This window comes from Neomonachus schauinslandi, chromosome 7 (assembly GCF_002201575.2).
Source record: "Neomonachus schauinslandi chromosome 7, ASM220157v2, whole genome shotgun sequence".
Taxonomy (NCBI): Eukaryota; Metazoa; Chordata; class Mammalia; order Carnivora; family Phocidae; genus Neomonachus; species Neomonachus schauinslandi.
Window position 1 is genome coordinate 131,789,371 of NC_058409.1, and position 19,740 is coordinate 131,809,110.

Below are 19,740 nucleotides of genomic sequence, written 5' to 3' on the forward strand. Positions count from 1 at the left end.
GCCATCAGAAAGGATGGATACCCAACTTTTACATCTACATGGGTGGGGCTGGAGGAGATTATGCTAAGTGAAATAAGTCAAGCAGAGAAAGTCAGTTATCATATGGTTTCACTTATTTGTGGAACATAAGGAATAGCATGGAGGACATTAGGAGAAGGAAAGGGAAATCGGAGGGGGAGATGAACCATGAGAGATTATGGACTCTGAGAAACAAACTAAGGGTTTTAGAGGGAAGGGGGGTAGGGGGATAGGTTAGCATGGTGATGGGTATTAAGGAGGGCACACACTGCATTGAGCACTGAGTGTTATATGAAAACAGTGAATCATGGAACACTATGTCAAAAACTAATGATGTACTGTATGGTGACATAATAAAATAAAATTGAATTAAAAAATAATGATAATAATGTGCTGTAAACAAGAGCATACCTCTGGCATTTTAAATTAGAATATAAATTATTGAGTAAACTAATTAATATTATTTTGGTTTGGGGCTCTAGCTTCTGTTTCATCTATATTTGGTTTATTTCCACATTAATAACACATTCTTGAACTACTTTTATTCATTTTAAATGTTACCTTCCAGAGTTCTTACTCCCTCACTTTATTCATCATTTTCAAATCTTCTTGTGGAAAAGGTCATCAAGTCGAAGTTAATGCCCTAGCTCAGGTATGAGTCCTAATAACAGCTCCCCTTTAGTAGATACAGTTGATTGGATGCATAGAAAAAGTGGCCACCTTATGCTTGGTGGGATGGAGTATTGCCAAGGATGCCAGATACACTTGAAATACAACGACTTGATTAATATCATAACAGCTTTTCTTGTATGTTGTAAACAATGCCCAAGGCAATTGACAAAGAAGTCTGGGTCATCCACTGGAGTTCACAAATGTTGAGGGATTATCAAATTGATTATATTGACTCCTCCCTCTAAGTGAAGTTTCTAAATATGCTTTGGTTTGTGTGGATCCTGAATCGGGCCTAACCCAAGTTTACCCTGCTGCTGCCCAAACGAGGCTACCACCTTTAGGGGATTAGAAAAACTGTGCATCATGTAAGATACCCTCATTGAATAGATAGTGATTGGGCATCACATTTCAAAGGTCATGATATGCTAGTCTGGGGAAAAGAATATGACACTGAATAGATCTCCCATATAATCTACAAGCAGCAGGGTTGGTAGAAATAAAGAATGGAATATTTGCGCAGAGGATGAATTTACTAACAATAAAACCACATTGGCTGAGTGGACTGAAGTACTATACCAGGCTTTAATAAGTCTGAATAATCAACCAGCAGGGTCTGTTGCCTTATATGCCAGACTGATTCAAAGGGATGCATGTACCCCAATGTTTATAGCAGCATTATCAACAATAGCCAGATTATGGAAAGAGCCCAAAAGTCCATGGACTGATGAACGGATAAGAAGTCTATATATATATAGGAGTATTAATCAACCATAAAGAAACAATGAAATCTTGCCATTAGCAATGATGTGGAAGGAGCTAGAGAGTATTATGCTAGGTGAAATAAATCAGTCAGAGAAAGACAAATACCATATACACTTACTCATGTGGAATTCAAGAAACAAAACAAATGAACATGGGGAGAAAAAAGAGAGAAGTAAACCATAAAACAAACTCTTAACTATAGAGAACAAACTGAGGGTTACTGGCAGGGAGGTGGGTCGGGGGATGGGTTAAATGGATGATGGGTATTAAGGAGGGCACTTGTGTTGAGCACTGGGTATTGTATGTAAGTGATGAGTCACTAAACTCTACACCTGGAACTAATATTACATTGTGTGTTATCTAACTGGAATCTAAATAAAAACTTGAAACTACAAAAAAAAAAAAGAAAGAAAGAAATAGAAGTAGAAAAGGCTTTATCTACTAGAATTTGCAATGTGATGTCCCACCAGGATGGGTGAATTACTTTGCACCCCGGATGAGGGGAAACTACTCAATCTCTACTAGGATCCTGTTGTTCTGCTGCAAACCAGACTGTTGAAATGCACTATGCCTGAAATGAAACATGCATCATTGAAAGAAGAGAGGAAATGAGGGGCCTGGTCTAGTACATCTTGCTCCCAGTCCATCTCCTTATCCCTGACTATGCCCCCATTCCTAGCCAACATGTATGGTATGAACAACCTGGTCAAGTTCCTAAAGCTGCCAATCTCCTCAAGACTAAGTGGCATGTTCTGTTTTCCACTGGTATGATCATTTGGCTGCCATCATTTTTTCCCCTCCATTTGTCTGGAAGATATTTTGGCACACAGAGAAGCCCTCACTAAGTTCATTCAACAAGCCTTAAATGATAGTCAACAAAGCCTGTCCTTATTGACCATTGGAATACCTCTAATGAAATAAAAGCTTTCCTCCAAAACAGGAATGTCTTGTACATTATTACAGCCTTGCAAGGAGGCATTTATGCCATTATCCATGTGTTCATAGCCGATGAGTCTGCTTATGTATCATCTTTAGTAAATCACATTTTATGTCATTTTACCCTGAGTGATTCAACCACCAGTCTAGAGCCTTAATAATTCAGTTTTTCAGATCATAAGGGTCTTGGTAGAAAAAAAAAATGTTACTTATTTTGGGGATCATTATCTTGATCTGTGTATTCTCTTGCATGGACCTATATTGTTGCTGTGGTATCTGCCTCTAATGCAGCCAGATAGCTGCTAAATGAGCCATCTCCAAGATACTGAAACCACTTGCTGACCACTCAGGGTACACTGAAAGAGAAGGGGACTTATAAGATTGTAAAAGCAGGTCTGAGGGGTAGAGTTTCAGAGAAGGTAATCAGGAGGATGTGATTGCCAGTCAATCCAATAGCTGGACACAGGTAATCGGAATTCCTCACCCTTTCCTATCCTTGCAATGTACATTTCATCTACCCTTCCCAGACTCAGAGCTGTTTCAAGGTTGTAGTCTTGAGAGAGTAAGAAATTGTTGAAACTATTGGACTGAATATGTGATTGCACCCAGTGAAACCTCTGTAATATATGTTTAGGATTCCAGCAGGTGGATGCAGAGATCTACTCATCTTTTGGCTGCCCAAGACAAGCTGTGTATGTGTTCTCTTGATTATTAAATCTTACAGAACCAACACTTCTAAAATAACACATTTTAGAATTTGCCTGAAATTTATCTTTTTTTCTGAAAAACTGTTAAATTTTTGTATCTTTTAAAAAAATAAATCATTTTGTTGTTGCTGTCATATAATTGCTTAATATACTTGATCTATATTTTCTGCTGCTCTACACACTTAGCAGTCATGGGATAATCTCTATTTGATAATACCTAGTATTAATTCAGTGTATCCTATATATATGTAAATTGAGTTATCTACTATTTTACTTATTTTGAGCTGTCATTTTCCAGATCTCATGTTAGGGCTCTAAAATAAAATATTTCAAAAAGTTGTTAATTTTATTATTTGAATAAATGATAAAATATGTTTTTAACAGTCCACCTTGGCCAGATTTCTTAGTGTGGAGTCATCTTTGACTACTTTTACAATTATTTTATGGGTTTTTGTGATTCATATGTTCTGTGTTTCTGAAAGAAATATAGCAACTAATTTTTAGGGGACTTTTAAGCCTTATTTTAATATTTACTGGAAGAAGTTTACTATTATTAATCTAGTTATACTCTTGTATGCCTTTTTTTTCCTTGTATGCCTGTTTTTAAAATGTGTGCTTACACTTATTTTTCTTGATAATGTTTACCCAAGTTTTATGCATGTTATTTAAAAATTTTACTATTGTTTTCAATTTTATACCTTAATACTTAGTAACCTTCTCCATTTTTTTAAAAAATTAATTTCCTGAGGAGAAAATTTTGTTGAAATAGATTAAGTTTTACATGTTGTCTGGCAAAACAGCTTTTATGTTTTTTTTTTGGATATGTTCTCTTTATAAAAGTGTGTCAGTGTTTTCACTTTTATTGCTATGAGAAGATATATTTATACTTTAAAATTAGTTTTGGTACTTTTTTTGTAGATGCACTGTCTTCAGGGAGCACAGTCTACAAGAAAGTGCATTTTGAAATTTGTTGGCCTTTCTTCTGTGACCTAGTGCATCATTAAATTTTCTGTGTGGTTTGTGTATCTTGAAAAAATCAGATATAGGTTTGTTGAGTGCAAATTTGTTTATATGAAATTTGTTTATATGAGTATTATGCTAAGTTTCCTCAAACCCTTTGCATTTTGCTTACGTTTTGACTCCTTTGTCTCTTAATCTCACAAATCAGCCCTTCTGAGACACCTGTATTAAAATTTCTCAGATGCATCTCAGCTGCATAATTATTTTAAGGTCTTTTAAAAATGAATGGCTCAAAAAAAAATGAATGGCTCACAGGTAATTTTTGACATTTTTAGACTTCATGTTGAGACTTTCACTTTTTAAAGTGATTTGATTAATTCATAATAATGATAAATCGGTAGATATTATGTTTGGATTTGTCTTGCAATCTTATTTTTTTATATTTTTTTTTATTATGTTATGTTAGTCACCATACAGTACTTCACTAGTTTTTGATGTAGTGTTTCATGACTCATTGTTTGCGTAAAACACCCAGCGTTCATTGCAATATGTGCCCTCCTTAATACCTATCACGCAATCTTATTTTTTTTATTTTAGGCTTGCTTTTCTTTTCACATATTCATCTGTTTTTACTTTTTAAAGTTTAAATTTTTGATATCTTGAAAATTTATTTTGATGAACGCTTACGTTAGTATTCAGATTTTTTCTTTAAATCATTTTCTGTGTGTATCAACAATATCAATTAAAATTTTTTTGCATTGCTTTTCAGTTTGTCCTTTTTTGTATACTAAATTTCCATCATATTTATATCTATTTTGTACCCTCTATTATATTCAATTAACCCTGCATTATTTATATATGAGTGTCAAACTTTTCTAATTATTACACCTTTAATCATTTGCTATTTGTTTTTTCAAAATTTTCCCAGATATCCAATTATATTTATTATTTGTGTAATATTTATATTTTTTTCTAATTCAATTATCACTTTGTAGGTTCTTTAGCTGAGCTTAAATTTATAGATAAGAGAAATTTCTCTACTTATAATATTTAAAACATGAGTATTTCTACCCAAGAAAAAAACTTTTTTCATTCTTTGAAGTTTTATTTTGTCTTTGTTATTTTAATTTTCAGTTTATTTTTATTATTTAACATAATCTTGTATTTATCTAGTTTGGCACTTCCTTTTTTTTTATATAAAGATTTTGTTTATTTATTTGAGAGAGAGAATGAGACAGAGAGAGAGAGCATGAGAGGGGGGAGGGTCAGAGGGAGAAGCAGACTCCCTGCCGAGCAGAGAGCCCGATGTGGGACTCGATCCCGGGACTCCAGGATCATGACCTGAGCCGAAGGCAGTCGCTTAACCAACTGAGCCACCCAGGCGCCCCGTTTGGCACTTCCTTTATTATTGTTATTATAAATGTCAATTTTTTTCATTACATTCTTTTAAAAAATAATAGTTGGTATTGAGTGCTATTTAGTGTTTATTTTTAAAAATTACTATATTCCTTCAGTTTAGTTGTGTAACTTATTCTAAAAATTTCCTAAAGTTTGTGTGTAAGCTTGGATTATAAAATAGATCCAAGGCTGGTGATTTGTCAAATGAGTATGTTAAAGAAGAAAAAGCAGTAGAAAATATCAAAAAGGGGCACCTGAGTGGCACAGTCGGTTAAGCTTCTGACTGTTGGTTTTGGCCCAGGTCATGATCTCAGGGTCGTAAGATCGAGCCCCACATCAGGTTCCACAGTCAGCACAGAGTCTGCTTGAGATTCTCCCTCTCCCTCTGCCCCTCCTGCTATGCTCTCTCTCTCTCTCTAAAATAAATAAATAAATCTAAAGAAAGAAAATATTAAAAAGCAACAGGTTTTAATTATGAAATACAAGATTAAGTTTATACAGAGATGGAGGAAGCCAGAACATGAAGGTGGATTGGATCTCAAAAGAGGTAAAATCATTTATGTGAATGTATTTTATCTAGAAGAAAAAGAGGGAGTTAATATCTTTCTGGGAGACTCAGAGTGTAATATTAGGAGGGGGTAAGAAGGTTGAGTGAAGGTCAATAAGAAGATCGGGGTATTGGTTATTTAAGAATGTGGTTGATTCATCTTTGTGAACAATGAAGTTATCAAGCATGATGAAAGGGTTTGTGGGGAAGAAGAAGGTTGTCTCATGAAGTTTCTATTTGTTTTGCTGTATTATTCTGACAGGTTTTACTGACATCAAATTAAATCTTGTGGAAAAAAATCATGTTTCTGCATCTTTCTTTTCATTTACATTACATTTTCTATATTTCTCCTGACTAAAATAAAATCATCATCACCATCATTATCATAATTATATACTTGATATTCTTTTTTTTTAAAGATTTTATTTATTTATTTGAGAGAGAGAGTGAGAGAGAGAAAGAGCACAAGACGGGGGAGCGGGAGAGGGAGAAGCAGACTCCCTGCTGAGCAGGTAGCCCGATGCGGGACTCGATCCCGGGACTCCAGGATCATGACCTGAGCCGAAGGCAGTCGCTTAACCAACTGAGCCACCCAGGGGCCCTATACTTGATATTCTTAATAGAAATACTCTACTCTAATGCTATCATGAGGCTTGAATATTCTAATCCCATTTTGTTATTTTTTTAAGTTATTTTTAATAAGGAGAAAGATTTATACAGACTTATTATACAGATTTATTTCCTAATGTGTTATTATGTCTAGGAAATGAATATTTTGTAAAGACATAATGGGATAGATAAAAGACTTAATTTTTTAAAAATAACACTACTTTTCACAGAAGTTCATCATATAAAATTATATATGTATTTAAATTTATATACATTTGTCTGTGTGACCTATGCATTATGTCTTCCTCCTTTACTCCAAAGTTGTCAGCTATATGTGACAACTATATTTTTATATGTGGTGTAATTACATGTTTACATATACACATACAGAGACTCTTAAATGTACATAAATATGCATATGTATGCATCATTAACACAAAACCCACATTTCTTAATCTGTTTTGGCAACTGAAGTCAATCCTCAAGATAAGCAAAATGGCAGGTCAACTATGAAACAGTCTAACATAGTAACATAATTCACCAAATTGATTGCTGGTCAATTAAAAGTCATTGCTTTAAGCACTTTGTTTCACTAAATTATCACTAAGCTGTCCAATGTGTTTATTTCAATTTGTTCATTTGAACACTGTTAAGTAGATGTTTTCTAAAATTCAGGAAAATTGGAAACCAAGATCTAATTACCATTATGACAAAATGAAAGACATTAGTTTTATAATTGGCGAAATATCTTTTGCACTGTACTAAAATAAAGCTCCACGTTACAGATTGTGAACTTGGCCATTTGAAAATTATTGAAAAATAATACAAACATCAATAAGCCAAATGCAAAAATGCCAAATCATATCAAAAAGCAAATACTGTATACATGTAAGTGAAATATTTTAGAGTGTTGCTAGCATATTTAATTTCAAATGTTTCTGGTTCATGTATAAAATTAAGAAAGTAAAATACCTACAGTATCTAAATATAAAGCACATCTTTGATAATTCACAGGAAACATTTTCCCATATTTTCCTTTAAAGTAATAACACAAAATGAAGATAAAGCATCATTGAGAACTGAATAAGGATATACAACATTTTCCTTCTCCCCTACACTGCATCTGTGTATCCCACACTGCTCTCAAATAAGAAATTCAGAAATTCAAGAACTGTCCGCTGATTTTGGCTCAGAAACAGGCTGTCAGGATGAAAGAAGATACAGGCTTTAGCAAGATAGGCACTGTACTTGAAGATTAGCCATGAGCTTCAGATACATGCCAATAGCAGCAGCTGGGCTTTTAAAGTCTCACGTGCTCATTTCATTTCTGTTCAGTGATTTGTCTAAAATGAGTGAGGAAGAATAAATGATAAGGAAAGGAATACACAAGTATCTTCATGTTGTTTTCACTGAATTGGAATCAACACATTTAATCATTTTTGTCATTCAAGGATGAGTAAACGTAAAAATGACCGTGAATATTTTGGACCACATCTCAGAAACGTTGTCAGACCACAAACTGCATAGATCATGTACTGTGTGGGTGTATGTATGTATGTATGTGTGTATGTATATGCATACATGTGTACATACACACATAAGTATATATCATAAGGAGTTACAAATAATTTGGAAAAGTAGAGATACTGTATTAAATGCATAATTTACAATCTCTCTTGAATATATACCAAGATTATATAGCTTAATTATATGCACAGATACTGATAGGTAACTATAACTGGCTGTCAGGTGTGATTTTAATGCTAGATAGATAGATAGATAGATAGATAGATAGATAGATAGATACACACATACATATATATATGTTTTAAAGCACTGAGAAATTAGATGAATCCACTAAGGTTATCTCTTCATACCCCTTGCCTTATTCATCATAAGATTCTTCATCATTCACTCAGATGGTCAGCAGTAATGGCTTAGAGTACATAAAGATCCATTTACTTTATGCAAGATGACAGTCATTATATTAAACTAAAAATTATGTGTCTTAGAGTACCATCGGGATGTTAAAGACATTAAAAACATTAAAGAGATTAAGAAATTTTTGTTTTTTTAGGATTGGGAAAATGATTAGAAATCTCTAGTTTGAGAAATAAAATTTATGTTTACATTGCAATGGACTGTGAGGTGAAGAAGAGTTTGCTTTGAGATGTATCTCCCAAGGATTTAAAACTTTGACATAAAAAATGGGAGATTAGAAGGAGCTTTTGACTTACTATTAAGTAAGGTCATTCTAGCAATGAAAACTATCCAAAGAAGATAAAAGGGCTTGGGATGTAGAGCTCCACTGGTATTTAAGAATATGGCTGGGGACTATGCTGGAACTTCAAGCGGCATCTAAGTAGCTCAACGTGTTTAGAGGACAGTCTATTAAAAATATGTAACATGTCATTTCTAAAGTTGAACAGATTTATGAGAGTGAGAGTGCACTCAATTTTTAAAAATTACCCAAACTCATCTTTTTCCATCTCCCTTTCACTTAGTGAGGTTTGATATTGTACTTCCAAATTATATGGTTTAATTTGCCATAAAAATTACTCCAAATGGTAATGTGTTGTCTTAAGAAGCAGAAGATATGGAAATTCAAGAAGATATCTGAAGTGTTTTTAACAAATCTGTGAGTTGAATAAATTTTGAAATCATTAAAAATAAAGTGAGAAAAATTCCTCCTCTCACAGGATTTATCATAACGGGAACATCTGGCATTTGGAATACAGATATTAAAATAAAATTTATGCAATTTTACAATATGATTCACAATGTATAATTGATTTTTTTAGCAGATTTTTCAAATTAGTCATTCTTGGTTTGCTTTACGAATGTGTATTTTATATTACATTAAAAATACACTAATAAGTGAATTATATTGTGTGCTTTTAAAGAAAATTAAAAGTAACTTCATGGTATGAGGAAATTGTTTGGGGAAAACCAAAATAGGCATCATATTCAAAGGAGAAAATATAATAAAACTCAAAATATGTATCCTATTCTAAGGACAGAAATGCAATATACAAAATATCCCCACCTGATAAAACCTTATTTCCTCTTTCTCAGATAAGCAGCTGTGTGGTTGTCATCGAAATCTGCTGTTTAAAAAACAAAATGCATAATTAGTGGTCATTAAGACACTAAGGTTATTTTCTGCATATGCCAGGCTCCTCCATGCCCCATACAGGGGAATTCTTGACAAATAGCAAGAACAGAAACGTTATATTTTGAGGGCCATGAAAGACTATGTTCCATCATAATTTAGAGTGGATTTACTTCAAAGTTCTTAATTACAGGTCACTTCCGTGATGTGACAGATGGTAGAATGGTAAAGTGGCCAAGAAGACACAAAGACAGGTGGCCGAGCTGCTGAGGGAATTTCTTCTAAGATAATGTTAGTCTGGGCATTTTGGTGACATTGAGACTCTGAGGGCAAGATCATGGGTGGAGTCAGGGCTGATCTTAAATCATTTAAGAATTGATAATTGCCTTAAGTGTGACAATCACCTCTGTTACTTATAACCTTGTAAAAACATGCTTAAAGTACTTTGAGTTATCTTTTGAAAACAAAAAAAAAATATTCCTCATGGCCTTTAAGTTTATTTAGGAATAGACAACATAAATTTTATGTCTAGTGAACCAAAAATAAACACATAAAACAAAGTATTTGGAGAAATCAATTTGTATTAGCCAGGAAGTTTTTAAACACATCCATGAATACCAACATATTTTTAAAATTTATGTAGAAAAATATCTCACGATTTCTTTTAAATCCACCTCTGGGGGCACCTGGGTGGCTCAGTCGTTAAACATCTGCCTTTGGCTCAGGTCATGATCCCAGGGTTTTGGGATTGAGCCCCGCATCGGATTCCCTGATAGGTGGGATGCCTGCTTCTCCTTCTCCCACTCCCCCTGCTTGTGTTCCCTCTCACTCTCTCTCTGTCAAATAAATAAATAAAATCTTTAAAAAATAAATAAATAAATCCACCTCTGGGGGTGTGACTATGCTCAGAAATGAAAAGAGGAAAATGCAGCCTAGGATGTCCTGCTAACCTTGCTCAGGAAGACCCAACTCCCCTCTGTGAACTGGCTACAGCTCATTTTAAAGGGCAAGAACTGGGTGAGAAGCTTCCAGGGTCAAAAGCAGTGCCAGCAACAGGAGCAAAAACACAACAAAACACTCCTGTTGGGATTATTCAATAAATATTTATAAATATTTACATAAATTTCCAGTTTTTCTTACTTGCTGCAGTGGATTAAATAGAGTTACATGTACTAAATATGTCTAAAACTTTGAAAACAAACCATTGCCTGGCATAATTTAGGAACTTTGTAATGCTCCAAATTCCACTAAACACTTCACAGCAGTACTGCATAAATGCAAACTAAGAGACTATATAGTGATTTTGTGTTTTAGAAATAAGGATCTAGACTCTTGGACATGTCCACTTTTATTTAAAACTGTGACTCTCCTTTCAAAGCAAGAAATACTATTACTTTTTAACAATAACAACAATAAAAACAAAATATGTTTATAAGTTCATAACAAAAGTACTCGAGAATGATTTGGCTATTGTATTACTAAAGGTGATGTGATTAGGCATAGAGAGGTAAGCAAATTAGATGGACCAAATAAATAATTTTACAAGGATATTAAAAAAATCTCCATTTTCTACTCCAGACATACATTAAATTAATTTTGAAACAAACAATGGCATTATTGTATTTTCATTTTTGAGTAATACTCACTTAAGAAAGACACTGGGGAAAACCTTTTCCTTTATTTAGGAAGAAATATTGCCTATCCCTCAGAGTTAATTGCTAATACTTTTTTTTTTAAAGATTTTATTTATTTATTTGAGAGAGAGAGAGAGAGAGCACATGAGAGGGGGAGGGCCAGAGGGAGAAGCAGACTCCCCGCTGAGTGGGAAGCCCGATGCGGGACTCGATCCTGGCACTCCAGGATCATGACCTGAGCCAAAGGCAGTCGCTTAACCAACTGAGCCACCCAGGCACCCAATTGCTAATACTTTCTATGTATGATACTTAAGGACTTAGTAAGGACCAATCAAAGGAAAAAAAAAAAAAAAACACTACCTTGGCAAACTACAGTGTAATTGATCTTTTAAAATAAAATATAATTATAATTTATTTAACATTTGAATTTAAAATAATGCAAATTTCATTGAATGTATTAGAATATGGCTAACTTGAAACAGCATCCTAGTATTATTATCTTGGGAAAGGTCAAGAAGGTAATAGAGATTCATATATTAATTTTGCATGTATCCCACAGTTTCTAATTTTTTAAGATATTATAAAATTTCTAATAAATTAAACGTAATAATATAAATGCAGAACTTTTGAAAGAGAATCACTAATCACTTCTCAAAATTAAAATTTTAATAGATTATATTTCCTTATTAGTTTATTAATCTACCTAGAAAATCTCTATTACAGAAAAATGTCATATAAAGCCAGAGTAATAACAAACTAAATATAGTTGTTATTGTAACCTAAGAGAGACATTCAACTGGTCTGCAAAGGTTAAGATATATTGTTTATTTAAGGGTACTATATATTCTGATTGGCCTGTGCTTCGTCAATGGTTGTTAAATATTATAAATATCTCTGCTGAATTTGGATGTTACCATGAAATGGTAGCAGACTCTCCACTGAGCAGGGATCCCAACGTGGTTCTTGATCCCAGAACCCCAAGATCATGATCTGAGGTGAAGGGAAACACTTAACCGAGCCACCTAAGTGCCCCTTCATCTGTATTTTATGTTGAATTCCAGTGTGTAGGTTTCCATCTCCTGCTAGGTACCAGGTAAAATAGGTACCAATGGTACCAATGGCTTTGTGCTGTAATGATCTAAGGGCACAATTCTCTTTACCACATGAGAATGTATACTTAAGCTAATACAAAGTTATTCATAAAGGAATTCCATGTTTTATGTGATAGGAGCCACTGAGTTGTCCCAGGTGTATAAGGAGTAATGAGTAAAAATATGGTATTTTGAAGTTAGAACAGGAAAGCAGCACTTTCTTCTAGTTAGAGAGTTTTCTCTCCTCTACCCAGAGAAAATCTCCAGTGCAATAAAGATCACCGGGATTTTCTTCAAGAAGTAACTTACGCATATCCCAAAACTTAGGGAAATATTTAGTTGAGATACTGTAATTATAAGTCATCACCTATGGCAAAACAATTTAATTTGCAAAATTTTCAGAGTATTCATCCTCTTTACCCTTATAACAATTCAGTAATATCCCTGGGTGGCATAAATCGGTTGATTTCCCAGCAAAAATGTTTGGGGGCAAATATATCCACATTTCTTTGATAAACTGAGTTAGTTCATGTTGACTTTTTAAATAATAAGGAATATCAGGTATTATAGTCTGAATTGTATTCCCTTAAAAAAGATGTTGAAATCCTAATCCAAGAACCTCTCAAAATGTGATTGTATTTTGATATAGAGTTGTTAGGTGTAGTTGGCTAAAATGAGGTTATACTGGAATAAGGTTGGTCCTTAATCCAAGATGGCTAGTGTTTTATAAGAAGATGGTCATGTGAAGAAAGAGAAACACTGGGAATATGTCCTGTGGTGATAAATGCAGAGATTGATGTTACGCACCTACAAAGCCAAAGAATAACAAAGATTGCTGGCAAACCACCAGAAGCTAGAAGAGGCAAAGAAGGAGTCCCTACAGATTTCAGAGGAAGCATGGCCCTGCCAATACCATAATTTCAGGCATCTAGCCTCCAAAACTGTGAGACAATACATTTATGTTTTTTAAGCCAATCTTGTTTGTGGTACATTATTATAGCAGTCCTAGGAAACTGATATTTCTGGCTAAGAAAATGTTCACTTAATTAAAACCAATGTTAAGGTATTATCTTTTATGCTACTTATGTTAGAAAAATTGTTTTCTGTATTGGTCCTATTCCATAATAATAAAAGCACATAAGTGGAATATAAGATACATGTCTTCCTTTTTCTATGATGTTTGTATGTTAAATTAATCTTTAAAATGTCTGAATTTATGTTCTTACATGAAAAGATCACAGAAACAAAAACAAAGCACCCCTTCATTAAAATATTTCAAATTGTGACATGTCAAGAAGCCATTTCTCTAATTCTTAGACTGATGTGAAGAGCAGAACAATTAAATAGTTACATCTGAAATGGTCTACTTATAAAGTATTTCCATTAACAAAAACCAATAATAGTTCAATGTAGTTTATTCCTTGATTTTTCTATAAAATGGTCTATTACCAGGGCACCTGGGTGGCTCAGTCCTTAAACATCTGCCTTCGGCTCAGGTCATGATCCCTGGGTCCTGGGATCTAGCCCGGAAGTGGGCTCACTGCTCGGCGGGGAGCCTGGTTCTCCCTCTCCCTCCCCACCCCCTACTCATGCTATCTCTGACTATCTCTTTCTCTCAAATAAATAAAATCTTAAAAAAAAATTGCCTATTACCTATTAGGCCCTTATTAAATGTTTGTTGAATATATTACTGAATTAAAATATGAATGCAGATAAAACAAAAAAACAATAAGTAGTAATGGAATTGTGTTCAATATCTGTTTGCTTTCATAAAATACAGAAAGAAAATAATTCAGATAGAGGCATTATCTGTTTTTTAGATAATAGAGCAGAGTTTGAAATGTAAAGAAGACCTTACTCTATTAATTTTGTTTGCCTCTAATTTTACCATTGTAGTTATTCGCTTGGAGAGGGAAACCTTGATCATCTTCAAATAATTCTAAGGGTGCTTGGCTGACTCAGTTAGTAGAGCATGCGACGATCTTGGGGTTATAAATTCAAGGCCCATGTTGGGTGTAGAGACTATTTAAAAATAAAATCTTAAAAAATAAAAGAAAATGAAAATCCCCAAACACAGATTGTTCTAGTATTTTTATGTCAAGAATGCTCACGGTTAGAAGGTACCAAATACTAAGTCATTAATAGCATCATCCTTTGTTTGGAAATGAAAGGAAATTTACCTCTAGATTTGAGTCACAAGTGTGATCACAAAATAATTTGCCCACGAAGTGCTAAAGCAGTGCCTAACAGTGGAATGATCCTGTTAATTTGGGTTATCCATGGATGGAGCTCTGGAAAAGCTGCGTACATTTAGGTTCTTTTGCTGGCATATCAGTTGTTGGGTGTATAGGCTTTGTAGACATTGAAAAATTTCCAATTTAGGGGTGCCTGGATGCCTCAGTCTCCAATTTAGGGGTGCCTGGGTGGCTCAGTTATTAAGGTCTGCCTTTGGCTCAGGTCATGATCCCAGGGTCTTGGGATCGAACCCTGCATCAGGCTCCCTGCTCAGCGGGAAGCCTGCTTCTCCTTCTCCCACTCCCCCTGCCTGTGTTCCTGCTCTCCCTAACTCTCTCTCTGTCAAATAAATAAAATCTTTAAAAAAAAAAAAAAAAGAAAGATTTCCAATTTAAAGTTAGGCAACTAAAATGATTTCAGGCAAGTTTTGAGGGAACTGTGATTGTTAGAACATATTGATCTTTATTTCATTAGGAAGTTTATCCAAAAAAATTTTTTTTTTGCTAATCCAACATTTTGAGAAATAAGCTTGCATATTTTATGAGCATTTTTCCAAGATAATTTCTCTGACATTCAAGGAAATTGATATGATTTATCTTTTTTTGCTTCAGTCAAAACCATATTTAGACCTGATAGGAGAGAAAAGAACCTAAAAGATTGGAGAGGATATATATGTATACAGTAATTGAAACTTCTAATAATTGAAACTCTTTACTATGATATACCATGAAAGAATTAACTTTTATCACACTTTTAAATCCAGGAAACCCAATAAAATGAAAATATATTGGTCTTTATTTTTTTGAAGTGTCAATTAGATTAATCTGTCACCCTTGATGGAGTGCTATCACTAATGTAGGTGAAAGGTCTTCCATTGCGTGGCATAGAGTGCCATTTTGTGTTCCCAGTCTAAGACACACCCTTGAATGTCTCTCAAACTACAATTTTGATCTTTATTCTCCTTCTCATTATATTTAAACTTTAAGCTATTTTTTCACAGGGCGCCTGGATGGCTTAGTCAGTTAAGTGTCTGCCTTTGGCTCAGGTTCTGGGATCCACACCCGGCTCTCTGCTCAGCGGGAGCCTGCTTCTCCCTCTCCCTCTGCCTGCCCCTCCCCCTGCTCCTGCTCTCTCTTTGTGTCAAATAAATAAATAAAATATTTTAAAAAAAGATATTTTTTCACAGTTTCTAACCAACCAAATTTTCTCCTACTTTTGAGTATATTTTATATTTTTATTATTTCTTAATATCATTTCGTAAGTGTATTGGGTTTGATGCACAAAGAAGAGGTGATATGTACTCAGCTCAGCATTTGAAACTAGTTGTCTTTTGAAAGGTTTAATTCCAACATTTGATAAAAGCCATAAACTTTGACTTCCTGGACTGGAATCAATACATATGTATTAAAACCAATTGTAAGCTACTCCCTGATCCTATCATTACAGAGGCATCCTGTCTCTAGTTCCATCTCTTGGTATTTCAAAACACTCTCCAAGTTGACCCAGTGGAGGTGTGTTTCAAAGTACAAAATGATGTACTTGAATGTCATATAGCACTTAAAGTCCATGGATTTAATCTTGGGACACAAAGAGAGAAGTTACTGATTACACAGAGTTTATTCTTTTTATAGCTAATTGACTTAATTATTGACATAAATGCGTTTTGGATAATCATGACCTTTTATGCCCAATTTAAAGCAAATATATTTTGTACTTTTGAACCAACAAGACAAAATAATTTCTGCAGCTAATGAAATTAGATCAGTTGTACTAATACACACCTAACACAGAGGATGTGCAACTGACCGAGTTTTAAGAAGGTGATTTGCTATCATGTGAAAATACATTTGTAGGTCAACTTTGAACAATAACTTACCCCTCGGTTACTGGAATCTTACATTTTTACTCGTGAAGGCTCTTGACAAATTGGGAAGCAGAGAAGCACTTTGTGCTTAAACACTTTTCGCATCTATTATCTTTCCTTCTGTGTGAGATTACTCAAGTTGTCAGGCACAGATAGAAACAGACTTTCTTTTATATAATTATTTCTATGGTCCTAAAAATAGCAGACCTCCCTGCTTGCCAGTATGTGAGGAGGCAACTACAGTTTTCTTTTAGAATCATGGTGTCAAAATTAATATTAACTGAACTTTAGTTTCTTTTAAAGACATCTGATCTCTGTTTTGGGGAAATTAACTAAAACATTCTGGATGTGTAATTCATAAATCAGAAACTAAGCTGCTTCCAAAGGTTCCAAGATATGAATTGATACTGAGATTTGTTCCAACACCATGATGAACTTGGGTGGTTAGTAAGTAGTGTGGCCATATAATTTGTCATCTAAACCTGCACATTTTGGAGTGAATGAGGACATTATTAATTGTGCAGGAAAACAGTCATAACAGAAATGTCTTGGGCAAGGTAGAATGTATGGTCACCCAATTTGTGATTTCATGAACGCTGCCAGTAGCAAGAGAGCTCTGATGAGTTTTGTGTTCCAACAGACAGAGCCATAAAGTCTTGAAGAAATATACCTCAGATCAAGAGTTGCAGGTCAAAGTTATTTTTCACAATTTGATCTTCCACAGGTACAGTTGTAGGAGCTATTCAATCCAGATTAATTTAGACAAAGTTGGTTGCTCAGATTATCTATAACCAAATGTTACTCCTTAATCTCTTCTTGGATCTATTTGATTTGATCCAATAGTATTAAAAAGTGTGTGTGCATATGTGTGTGCTCACACATGTATATGTCAATTAGTAGATACCTAGATAATAATGTACAGAGATTATCTTGTTTTGAAGCTACTTGACTAATAAGAAAATAAAACCCCAGACCTGGCTCATCTTAATACTATGATCCACTAATTTAAGTAATGGACCTATATGGTAAACACATTTAAAAATTGCTTCATAATCGCTTCTCGGCCTTTTGGCTAAGATCAAGTGTAGTATCTGTTCTTATCAGTTTAATATCTGATACATCCTCTATCTGAGGACAATATATTAAATGGGTTTTTGGAATTAGGAGATGGAATAGGAGCTTGCTCTGTCCACTCCATGCATCGACCTGGTATTGCAGTACTTCCAGGAATGGTGCACCCCCTCTGGGGCGAATAAACAATTAAAAATAATAAAAAATAATAAAAAATAAAAAAAATAAAAATTTCTTCATAGATACTTCGTTGTGGTGCCATAATAGTTGGGATGTTTTGATTGAAAATTAATATTGTTATAAATATGTTATTAAGTAATATAAAAATAAAAATGAATATCAATTTGTTAAACTTAATTTTATCATATTATTTATATTTAAGCAAATGACAAATAATGTGTTATGAATATTCTTTCCAGATGTTACACAAATGTACAAATTCTAGTCCATACTAAACATAAATTAGAGATGAATCTATCTTTTTTCACCCATTGCAAAATCTATTTTTTTTTTAAAGCCTTACCTGAGAAATTGGTTAAAATTCTATGACATTTTGTATAGTCTACTCCTGAATTATGAACCAGGAGTCTCACTCTTAGATATAATTGAAATTTAACATTGCTTTTAGTCTAAAGCAATTATAATTTAATAGGCTTGCTGTCTGGAGAAGAACCCCCTGAAAACTATCTTTACCTTCTTTTATAGTGCAATAATTATCATTTCTGTTTAGAACATATTTTAATAAAGTGGAGGGCCAATCTAACAGTTACTGTTTTTATTTCATAATTGTATGTGTGCATTATAATATATATAATATGCACATGTTATTTATAATATTCTGTATGTTATAATTTTAAAAACTATATACTGAACATATTTATATTTATAGCTCAATATAGTTCATAGTTTTCTCAGTTGTCTCAGCCTATAACCGAGTAACAAAAATGCTTGAGATGAAATCAATTATTATCAGATGCAGATTAATCAACACCCAAAATAAAATTTACTTTGCAAATTAAATGGGTATTTTGATGTACAAACTTGTGTTAAAGTTACTTAACCGAATTTTTAATTTTTTATCTTCATTATTTTAATAGGAAGTTCAACTTATGTATAATGCCTTCACAGGCATAGGTGTTTTAAAATTTAATTATGCATTTTCCCTTTTTACAACCTGTATTATGGCCTAATTGAGTTGGTTTAGAAAATCTATAACCATTTAATAAATGCCGATGGTTTTCGTTTATCCTTTTCATAGGTAGGTTAATTAAAGAAATGAATGTTTTTTTCTTTTTGTTTTCTTTCCTACAATGTGAAAAATGCATCCTGATACGAGGTGCAAAATTAGAATAAGACAGATTACAGGCTGAAATGGATTGTAAATCAACTTCTGTACTGTGAATATTTTATAGCAGACATTTGCAAACTAAAAAATCTGACATTTATATAGCAATGCATGCAAATTTTCCTCTTATATGTCATTTCCCTGAGATGAAAGTAATTTTAAAATGCAAGGTCAAAGAAATGATTACCCCTAACAAATAATAATAGAAGTTAAGGACAAATATCAGGAAGCAATTTGACATTTTCCTATTCTATGGAGCATTTAATATCTAATGTACACTGTCAGATAAGAGTAGGAATGGTGAGGTAGGAAATCCTTGTTGTAGTATGGAGATAACTTCAAGGTAGATAAATTGTTCCATTGATTTAATGGCTGTTATTGTTCCCTGGCGAAAACACTGTTGGAGCTGTTCTTGTGGGACCAGAGTATCTCCTATATCTGATAAATGGTATGACCAGGACAACCTCAGTCTCAGCAGGAAAGACGCTGAACAAATTGTCAGCATGATTTACATACAAGTTGTCAACAGCATCTGGGTTGCTCTGTGAAAGAATGATGGGTAACAGATGTTCTGGGAAATGCTACCATCTGCCCTTTCTCAAAATGCATCCCCGGTGAAACAATGCATTTGAATGGATGCCACAGAGATACCTTTCTTTTGAAGAACTTAACCATCCTCAATATTTCAATGTTACTTGTGGCTGTCACAAAAGCAAATGGTCAAGAGTGTAAATGCAATCAGGGTAAGTAAGTAGACAGGTCCTTGAAAGGTCTTTAAG

General features: G+C 33.8%; 1 non-coding gene across 1 annotated transcript; it reads left to right on the forward strand.

Moving 5' to 3' along the window:
- The first annotated feature begins 17,597 nt into the window (after positions 1-17,597).
- Positions 17,598-17,788, forward strand: LOC123325452. The gene has a single exon (XR_006540454.1). It is a non-coding gene; the product is annotated as a U2 spliceosomal RNA (small nuclear RNA).
- Positions 17,789-19,740: the final 1,952 nt, after the last annotated feature.